This window comes from Pteropus alecto, unplaced genomic scaffold, assembly GCF_000325575.1.
Source record: "Pteropus alecto unplaced genomic scaffold, ASM32557v1 scaffold71, whole genome shotgun sequence".
NCBI lineage: Eukaryota > Metazoa > Chordata > Mammalia > Chiroptera > Pteropodidae > Pteropus > Pteropus alecto.
Window position 1 is genome coordinate 3,529,452 of NW_006433024.1, and position 11,336 is coordinate 3,540,787.

General features: G+C 35.3%; 1 pseudogene; it reads right to left on the reverse strand.

Annotated features, from left to right (window-relative positions):
- Nucleotides 1-3,549: 3,549 nt before the first annotated feature.
- Nucleotides 3,550-3,665, reverse strand: LOC112476646 (annotated as a pseudogene).
- Between the last annotated feature and the right edge of the window lie 7,671 nt (nt 3,666-11,336).

Sequence of the window (11,336 nt, forward strand, 5' to 3'; positions counted from 1 at the left end):
AGTGCTATGAGTATTAAAGGATGTTAGCAATTATTCAGTCTGCCATCCTAATTAAATGCAATTACTCTTCTATTCCATTGTTGTATTAGGAAGCTAAACAGGGCTAAAGAAAAATCTCCAAACTTACAGACTTGCAGTCTCACTTTACATTCATGACCTTTAACCTCAAAGAGGCACCTAATAGCCCAGCGATTCCACATGATAGTCCAGAATATTTAAGTTCTCTGAATAGTACCTAGTACATAGTGTACGCTATACATATCTTTGACTGATATAGATTATTCTGATTTTGCTTAAATGGTTAACTTAAATATCATATCTCCTGCTAGAATATAAGCTATACTAGGATAGGGAACATCTTTTTAACTAATGCAAACACAGAAACCAGCACATTTCCTTGCACAGCGTAATCACTCCATAAGTATTTGTTGAATGAAAAAACTGATTTCAGTATTGCAAGTGTTAGTCCAAGTGAGTAGTATCTGAGACAGTATCTGAGATTTATTTACTGCAGTTTATAGTGAACCAAATTAGAAATAAGACATGTTTATTATAAAGTGCTGTTTATTAGAGAACCAGTAGCTTATTTCAAAACTAGCAGGTCATATACCATAATTCAATAGTAGTTTTTATTGAATAACTTTATTTTCTATCAAGAACTATCACCAGAGCCAAATACAAAGGCAGAAATGCAGTCTACATTTTATTTTTATTTTTTCTTTATTATGATGTTTCTCTATTTCAAAGAAATTGCTTTCAAAAAGCCTATTTTTAAATATGTTACCATATTAAATGACATAAGATTAAGTCCTGAGACACAATAGGTATTCAATTTAGAAATAACTGTTAATATAGGAAAATCTATCTAAGTACAATCTTTGCATATGTCTAGTGTCAACATAAGAAATGTCCAAACATGCAGAGAATTTTTATAAGTTTATTTGGGCCCAACTGACAATTGCTGGGAAGCAAAATCTCAGTGGATTGAGAAAATACTCAGGAGAATGGCAGTTTTGCAGTTTATTTTATACATTAGAATTGAAGGAGGAGATATAAGGAGGGTTACATGCAGTCCACTGGTGGTAGATTAGAGGGGTGGGAGAAAGCAAAGAGGAGAAATCTGTAGCATTGGATAAAAAGTAAAATGGAAGGACACATACTTCTTTTACATTGGTGGGTAGAGGAGAGTTAATAATAATTGAATAATAATTAATATTTACAGCACATAGGAATAGTATGGGGGTAGGGAGGGGTTCTGTGGTTTCTTGCTCTGGTGCAGTGGGTTGTGCCCTGAAGCAAAAAAAGGATTACAAGGGTATGTTATCTTAGATGCAAAAAGACAACAAACAAGTTTACTTAAGGTAAAGAATGACTTTTGTCAAGAAAGCTCAGGGCCCAGGATGTGACTACTTGCTATGACCTGCTTTTAGTTAGGAATTTTTATATTCAGACCATCCTATGTGGTTACTTTTGGTCTCCGAGTTTGTGGGGCTCACCATGCTGGCCTCCCCTGTGCCTATCAGGTTTAATATGTGGCCTATTTTTCATTCACACTAGAAATCATACAACAGCCACTCAGAAATAGTTAAGATATTGACCTGTGTGCAATGTCTCTTACAAACATTAAAGGGAAGGAAAACGATGTATCAAAAATAACTTCAATTTTATCTACACCCATTCTTAATTCAACCTTACCATTGCTGATTACCCACGTGAAACATTGCCCAAGAAATTGCCCAGCAGACACTGTTCATCATTATTCACTGGTTCCTGGTTCTTCCTTGCAAAAATTAAAGTATTATCAAAAATGTAACAAACATGACTTCTAGTTTCACATTCTCATAAAGTAAGCAGAACACTAACTTATGTTCTATAGTTTGTACTGCATAGGTTAATATCAAAGGTTCTTTGTTGTGCTAAGCATGGTTTTATCCTAATATTTACATAAACATTTTACCCTCTGAGGATGCAAATAGGTATGTGATAAATATCTGTCCTGAATTAACTTATATGAAGTTTATATGTGAAAATAAGAAGTTTTAAGTAGGGGTATAATAAACATAGGAAGGGTTTTTAGAGACAATGGACATGGAGCAGAGACCTGACTAAACTGTTAATTACTTGCATACATTCGATCAAGTTATTTGGCTTTCTGAACAGATTTTTTTTCTCTATAATAGATGCAATGATGCCTAATTCTCACGGCCGTGAGGTTGAAATAAAAAAAATATGAACAGAGATCATAAGACAGGGTTTGGTACATAGATAAAGATTTCTCCTTCTCACTAATTTATAATGTTTCAAAGACTGTGTACACATATGTGTACACCTATGTGGGTACACACACATACACATGTACATAATTTTATGTATGAGTTATGCTTTAGAGATTAGAGATTTATAGTTTAGGGGGTGGTTGTTTAATAATTTTCCAAAGCATTCTCAGGTCTCTTGAATCACAAAAGTTTGGAAATTTTGAGTTCAGAGAAATATATTACTTTAAAACATATAAAATTGCTGGGTTTGAGGTAAGTAAAATTTGACTATCAGCAGTGTAATATGGATAAAAGTTTTAGGTCTCACACTGTATTGCTTATGTTTGCCGAAGTCTGTAAAGTGAATTGGGAATAAGCACTGGTCTTGAAGGATGGACAAGATATAAATAGACAGGAACGGAAAAGCTCATGTAGGGAACACAGTCACGTCGTGGTGACAGCAAAACATTTCGGATTTGAACAAGCCAATTCTAGCATGCCTGTTTTTCCCAGAGACAGAGGCAAAATTTTGTCTTCCCAGCTAAGCTGATATATTAAAATTCTAAAATGATCTGTTACTTAGCAGTAGCTGCTTTAATTACTTTTATTCATTCTAGATCAGTTGTAATCAGCTGAGTACTTGATAGGACAGTGTAAAGTCAGTGAGCTCTTGTTCTTTATGAATAATCTTTCTATTCCCAGGGAAGGCATTTTACATAGTGAGACTCATTACAGTCCAGCACCTCATTCCAATCAACTTGTCCATTGCAATTTCCAGGGTGTAAGGTATTCTCAAGCATCGAAGTAGGGCTAGTCATTGAATCTCTTGTTGCCAATTGAATCATACACAGAAAATTATTTGGTGCATAACATGAATTCCCTGATGTATAATGTGCAAATGACGAGAAGCCTTAGAGACCAGTCCTGACACTTACAGCTAATGAGGAAATCTGCCAGAAAAGGGAGAAATGCTGTGCTGAGAATCAACTGTGTTACAGTGGATATGACAAAAGATTTGGCCTTAAGAACTCCAGTGTCAAAACTGCTTCTGTCACTTGCCAGTTACAGACCTTGGACAATTTACTTTAATCCATCTAAGCTTTTACTTTCTTATCTATAAAATAGATCTGCTCTACATTGTAAATGTGTTCATTGTGAGCCACAAATATGATAGCATGCATAAAATGCTTTAAAAACAGTAAAGCGAGATCCAAAAACTTATTTTGTTACAAAAAGTCATGTGTCAGACACTTACAGATGGTCTGTTTATTTATTTATTTATTATTTTTATTTATGCCTATAGCACCTGGTCTTCCTAGGTGGTCTCCCATCCAAGTACTAACCAGGCCCGACCCTGCTTAGCTTCTGAGATCAGACATCGGGCTTGTTCAGGGTGGTATGGCCGTAGACCATGGATCATGCCTCCACTGGGGTGTGAACCCAGAACCTTCTGCTTGTAAAACAGATGTGCTAACCGCTACACTATGGAACCATATCCCAGACGATTTAGATATGTGTGTATGTTACATGCCGTTGAGTCAGCTCTAACTCTTGGCAACCCTATCAACGAGTCTTATTCACAATGTCCTTCCTGCCACAGCCCTGCTCAGCTCCTGTAGACTCATGCATATGGCTTCATTTTATGGAGTCAATCCATCTGATATTTGGCCTTTTTCTTTTCCTGCTGCCTTCTGTTTTTCCCAGCATTATTGTCTTCAAAGAACCCTACCTTCCATGATGTGCACAAAGTAGGACAGCTTCAGTTTTGTCATTTTTGCCTCCAGGAATGTTTCAGGCTTAATTTGCTCTAGGACTCACTTGTTCATCTTTCTGGCAGTTCGAGATATCTATAGAGCTCTCATCCAATACCATGTTTCAAATGAATACTTTTTTTCCTACCAGCCTTCTTTACTGCCCAACTTTTGTATCTGTACTAATGATTGGGTATAAAAGGGTGTGGATGATCTTGGCCTTGGTCTCTAATGACACAGTTTTGCTCTTGATCTTTCCTTGTTTTTCCATTGCTACCCTTCCAAGTCTCAACGCTCTTGATTTCTTGGCTACAGTCTGCATTTCAATTGACAACTGAACCAAGGAAAACAAAATCTTTAACAATTTCTTATTCTTTATTCTCTGTGTTAAAGTTGTGTATTTCTTCCATAGTCATGATTTTTGTCTTCTTGGTGTTTAAATCAGTCCCGCTTTGGTGCTTTCTTCTTTCACTTTCGTAAGAATTTGTTTCAAATCATTGCTACTTTCTGCCAATAAGGTGGTATCATCTGCATAGCTTAAGTTATTAATAGTTCTTCTACCAATTTTCACTCCTCCTTCCTCTAAGTCTAGCCCAGTTTTTCATATGCTTTGTTCTGCATACAGATTAAACAAATAGGGAGTTAAAATGTACCCTTGTCTGACACCTTTGCCTATAGGAAATCATTCTTTCTCTCAGTATTCAGTGGCTTCCTGTCCATAATTCTAGCTATGATCAGGATAACCATAGGGCTAAGCCATGCTTATTTCTTTTGGAGCAACTCATAGCTTTTCATGATCGATGTAGTTGATCTGTACTGTAGTCTATAAAATATAGACTAATCTTCTGAAATTCTTTGGAGTGCTCTAGTATCTGGTGAATGCGTGCAATTAGACTTCAGGTGTCTCTTCTTTTTCTGAATTCAGTTTGAACATCTGGCATTTTTTGTTTCATATAAGGTAGAAGCCTTTGTTGCATCACTGTGAGCAGCATGTTACTTGCATGGGAAATTATAACCAAGGTCTTATAGTTATTGCATTCCTTGGCATCTCCTTTCTTGAAGACTGGGATGTATATTGAATGTTTCCAGTCTGTTTTAGGTATAGGCACATAAAAAACAGTGGAATTTTTTAAGTCAAAAGAAAGAGAATAAACAACTTCATGTAATACAAAAGTTGAACAAAAAAAGGAAACAATCAGAGTTCTCCATGTGGCTTCACTGTGAGAAAGATTTACACGGTTACAGTAATGAAAACACTAACTAATGATTTGACCAAAACATTGTAAAACTGTTATGTTGAACATTCTTGCATCCCAGGGATAAATCCCACTTAGTAATGGCATATGATTCTTTAATCGTGTTGGTGATTTTGTTTTGCTAGTATATTGTTAAGGTCTTTTGCATCTGTATTTATCAGGGATATGGGTCTGTAGTTTTCTTGTGTCTTTGTTTGGCTTCAGCATTAAAATAATACTGACCTCATAAAATGAATTTAAAAATGTTCCTTTCTCTTCAACTTTTTGGAAGAGTTTGAGAAGGATTGACATTAATTCTTCTTTATATATTTAGCAGAATTCCCAGTAAAGCCATATAGTCCTGAACTTTTCTTTGTTGAGAGATTTTACTTGATGTCAGTGCAATAGGCAAAAGAACCTGTCTTCCAGACTTTAAGTATTGGCTTCAAATAGGGGAAGACCCTCACTAATAGGCCCAGGCAGAGATTCTGGAGGCCTCTGAAATCTTCACCCTAGTCCAACCTACTTTCTTTGTTCCTAGTTACTCCCACGTGTCTACAGTATGCTTGGTCCCATCAGTGCCCCAGGACAAGAGAGACCGAAGCCAGTTCCTCAAGGCAGTCACTGGAAAAGTGGATAGTTGGCTGTTCTATCCAACTCTTCCTCTCCTTAGGGCGAAGCTGGGAGCTAGGGATTTTTTACCTTTACTCTCTGAGTTGATTCAAGGGGGATTGGCTGTGTTGACTATTTGCACACCAAATCAAACCACCATGGTTTTTTTTTTTCCACTGGCCCCCAGGTAGTTAGAGTATGCTGAACGCTGGAAAATCTGAAGCATTAAATGTGTGGGCCAACTCTTTGCTCCCCAGGGGCAAGCCGGAAGCTGGGTTCTCCTCTCTACTCGCCCTGCACTAAGTCTGGAGTAGGGACTAAACTGACCGCTAGCCCAAATGCTGTCTGTTTTCTCATTTTTCTTAAATAGCTACATGATGCTGGGTCGTCTCGGTGTTAATAGACTGGCAGATAGAAATGAGGACTCTGGAAGTCCACAGAAAAGTTGGGGCACTGGACGTGTGGTCTAACTCTTTCCATCCTCCAGATCGTATTGCTCTCTGATGAGGGAAGGGATTCTGGTGAGAAGGTGTCTCAAATTTTCATATCAGCTTGGTTGTATCTATTTTTGTGCTCATCTGGGGTGCATGAGCCTGTCAACTAGTTTCTGGATATCTCACAAAATGATTTGTCTGTGAATTATTGTTGAATCAGTGCTTTTGTGAGGGAAAGGAAATTCCAGGCTTCCTATTTTGCCATATTGCTTATGTTACTCCTCATCATGCTGTTTACCATATGAATATACGTTGATTAATAACAATTCTAGTATATATTCTTTACTGAAAACTACAAGAAAATCATTTCTAGGAAATGATGAAGTACAGTTTTATTGAGTAAAAATATAAATTCACAGTGAAAAGGCTTAGGTTTTAATTTCATATGCTCATTTACTGATTACCTGAACTTCAGAAACTGTCATTTTGAAAATAAATAATAAATAAACATATTTGCAGTGTCCACTATAATTTAATTTTTAAACATTATCTTTCTTTGTTGATTTAAAAACTCCAGAGAAGACATTTTAATTTATTCCATTGCATCATGTCTAACTTACGTTTATTATTTCCTCAAGCAGAAAAATACATCCTACAGCAATTTTGAGCTTATATATTTTGCTCTCTGTTTTCTTAGTACATCTCTTCAGCAGTCCTCTAAATCATGCTTCCTCATGTTTACACACAATAAAGTATAGAAAATAGAGTTCTAGAATAACAGCACTCGAAGGCATATTAGAAATTTGTTTCAACTGTCATCTAATGCATCAGGAATCCATATTGAAAGTGTATTACATTATTTCTTTTGAGACTTTTTAATCCCTTGACTGAACAATATTTAAGTGGTACCTTTTGGAATGAAGGCAAAATTTAGCATTCTTAATATGTGAATGTAATACTTTCATTTAATAGTTTTTCTTGGTATTATAAATAGGATTTTTTAAAATTCAATTCATTCACTGATTATTGATGACCTATGAAAGAGCTCTTGATTTACACACACACATACATACAGACATATATAATTTTCACAATGAAATTATGAAATATATGTGTTTCACTATTTAGCCACTTACTATTTTATTATTTCTAATAGTGTTCATAGTTTTAAATTTTTCTCTTTTATGACTAGGTATGTAATAATTTTATCTGCAAATACTGAAAATTTGGGTTCTTTTTAATATTTAAACTTAATATTTCTATGAATTCATCCCACATAAATTAGACATGAAAATAATTGTAGACAAATACACACACACACACACATATGCATTGTACAAAAGAGTGAAAACTGGAAGCAGCTCAAATAATGTCCATCAATAGAGATGAGTTATAGTAATTGAAGCAAATGCCATAATTCTATATGTCAAGACTTGAGATGTGCTAGAAGTAGTACTTATCTGAAAAGTTTTATTGCAGAATGTAGTCATCACATGTTTAATTTTTTCTTGCCAAATTTTTTTTCAACTGGCCCTTTAGTAGTTTAGAGGATCCCGTAAACATCCATTGCTAGTTGAGAGCTCATATGTATCAAAAATCCAATATAAAGACACTGCTTAAATGGGAAAAAATCTATGATTACAGAATATTTCAATATTCTAACAAAGTTTGAAAATATCAGTTTATACATCCCCCAGTTGAGAACTGAATTGGTATCTCTGTCATATATTTAACTTCTTGGATGTAGGAAATAAATGTCTTCCTCATCTCCTAAGTGTATGCCCCAAATCTGCATGCAGACACTAAAACCTTTGAATTCTTTAGATCTATATCTTGTATCTCAGATTGGTACTTAATTGAGATGAAAAGTAAAAGATTACTTTCTCCACCTTTTAGGAGATAGTTTTTCCCCCTTGCTATTTTTATAATACTCAGAGCATTAAGTACTTTAAACCTGATACACTAAGAGATAAGCTGACCTTTCAGAAGGCAATTCACTAAATGGAAAACTCGAGGGCTTCAGGATAAAAGATTCTTGCTTTAGGAGAGATGATGCTTTATCAAGTACCTCAAGGATTTACAGAAAGAAGAATCTCCTAGAAATCCTTAGAGAATTGTGTGTATACTTTCACCTTGTATTTATATGGCTCTGCAGGACTGGGATGTTTTATTGAGGCAAAAACAACCTATTGATGATATTTTTAACTTGTTTACTAAGAACAAATGTGGTAGTAGTAAGAAATTCAATTCAACATTCTCCAAAACGCCTAAAGCTAAACTTCTCATTAACTCTTTTGATTACCACTGAATTTGCATTATTTTTATTTCTTTCATCATGCAGCAAAGTCTAAGGCAAATTGCTTTAAAAAAAACAGCAGAAATATTGACCTTAAAAACTAAAAATCAATGGGCTTTCAAAAGTTCATTTACTTAAAGGTACAGTATTTTAGTATTTTTAGTGAAATTAATGTTAATAGAGAGCCACTAATGTCATTTTTATATATATTTGTGCTGGGTCTAATTATGAAGAATTAAACATTTCCTATTACATCTACATTTTAAAATAAAAATGATTCGATCTTTCACTTTCAAGTTATAATATTAATATATTCAGGAAATACAGTTTAATAATAATCAGTACTATTCCCAAGTGGTTTAGTTACCAAACAGATTTTGGAAAATAGAAACTCCTAACCTATTTTTATATAAATTACTCCTCTCGAACACAATAAGCTGCAACTATCAAGAGTCCTATGGGACCTTTAGCTGAGCAAACCACTTTAGGTTTGAGGGTCAATGAAGAAGTCACTTGCAAGTGGGAGAGGAATTGCTCCAAAAGTAATATTTAAACAAAACAAAACAAAAAGAATTTTCAGTATAGAAAAGTTATTATAAGATAAGGAAAGAGAACATTCACACTTATGAGAAAAAAAAATGCTAATTTTTACTGTGCAGCTCCTGGGAATCACAGATTATCAGGAATAACAAGGAGAGGCTCATTTTGTATTTCTTGACTATTTTGTGACAAAGATAACTTGGCTATAGTTCGTGTGTGTGTGTGTGTGTGTGTGTGTGTGTGTGTGTGTGTGTGTGTTTCATTATTAGTTTCAAGTATACAGTACATCGGTTAGACATTTATATAATTTATGAAACAATACCTCTGATTGCTCTTTCTCTTCTTTGGCTCTATACCTAGCTATTACATTAATGTTGACTGCATTCCCTATGCCGTGCTCCCCAGGCCCGTGACCATCTATCAACTACTGATTTGTACTTCTTTAACCCTTCACCTCTTTCTCCCAGCCTCTAACCCTCCTCCCCTCTGGCCATCACCGGATTTTCCTCTATATTTGTGAGTCTGTTTTTGATTAGTTTGTGTTTTTTGCTTCTTAGATTCCACATATCAGTGAAATCATATTGACTATAGTTTTTATTTTTCCTTTAATATATATTTATTAAAGACATTCTTTACCAGAATTTGTCATAGAAATAGAAATATTGGGATAACTAAGACCAAGGAGTACATTCAAGAAGTTTCCACAGTTCAGTGCACAAGGCAGATGTATAAACGACCATGTCAAACACATGTAATGTTTAACTGTTGTCTACATAGTGCCGAGGAGTAGAACAAAAGAAGTGATCAGTTATAGTAGTGACAGGGTGAGAGTGTGGTAGGAAAGATTTCATATAAGCAATCTGAGCTTAATTATATTTTGGATAAAATATAATAACCAGAACTAACACTACTGATTCCCTAATATGTGCTTAGTGAATCAATTATCTTAGTCAGCCCTAATAACTGCTCTATAAAGTAGGTAATATCACTATTTTAGTAATGAAGAACTGATCATATAGATAGAAAAAGGTAGACTTGAGATTTGAACTCAGACATCTTACTTCTAAAGCCATTGCTCCCAACCAGGTCACTATGCTGCCTCGTGTAAAAGTAAGGAAGGCATATTTGCAAAACCCAGGTGTGTGAAACACAATTATGCTTTTGGAGAACTAAAAGTAATTCAGCATATCTAAAGCAGAGGCTGTACTTGAGAGAATGAAAGGGAATAGTATTGAATGGAAGCATTAGAGGTCAGACCAAGTGGGACCTTGTAGGCTATGCATAAGGAGTAAGAAATGGAGAAATATATGACTGAAGGCAAGATCAGATGAGAAATTCACAGTAGGCAAGATAAGAGAATGATGCCCACCTAGAATAATACAGAAGCGGTGAAGATAAAGAGACAGGAGTGAAGAGAAAGATGGCACAAAAGAGATTTGGAGAGTATTGGGGGATGTATTGAAGGTGGTAAACGAAGAAGGCTTGAAGGAATCTTAGATTTATAACCTGATCAACTGAGTTATATATTAGTACCACAAGCTAGGACATAAGAGAAAAAGTTGCTTTCTTAGATTCAGTGTCATAATGCCTTTGAGGGTTTCATGTGCATCTTTAAGAGATGCTTGTGCTTCGTGAATGCTTAAGTAATCATTACCTAGCCATTGAAGACTTCTCTGAGAGAAGCATGCAACTGTCTTTGGACAACCACGGGATATTTGTATCCTCTCTGTAGGAAACAATTTTCCCTTTTCCCCAGCTCATGTAAATATATAGTAAAAATCCATTATCGTGGGTTTCCTCTTTAGATTCTGGACCAGAAGAGTCAGGAACTTGCTTTGAAAACATCTAAAATCCTTTTTCATGAGATGTTCAGATTGCTTTGCAGACATGATCTCACACATTGTCACATCAGTACCATTAAGTGGGCCAAGGAACAATTTATTCCCTGCCCCATTTTTTTAAAGGGAAAGAAAGGTTAAGTGACTCATTGAATTTCTCAGAATTGTTTAAAACAGAAGCTCAGCTCCGAAGTCAGCTTCAGCATGTCAGAGCAACCACCTAAATGGCTGCATGACAGGGTGTAAATTGAAGTTTATTGATACTTGATATAGCTTGAGTTCTTAGAGTCTTAGTTTACTTGTGAGCTTAGAAGCTCAAGAGAACTGAAGAGGTATATTTTTCAAGGTAGGCAGTTTATTCTTATTCTTTGTAAG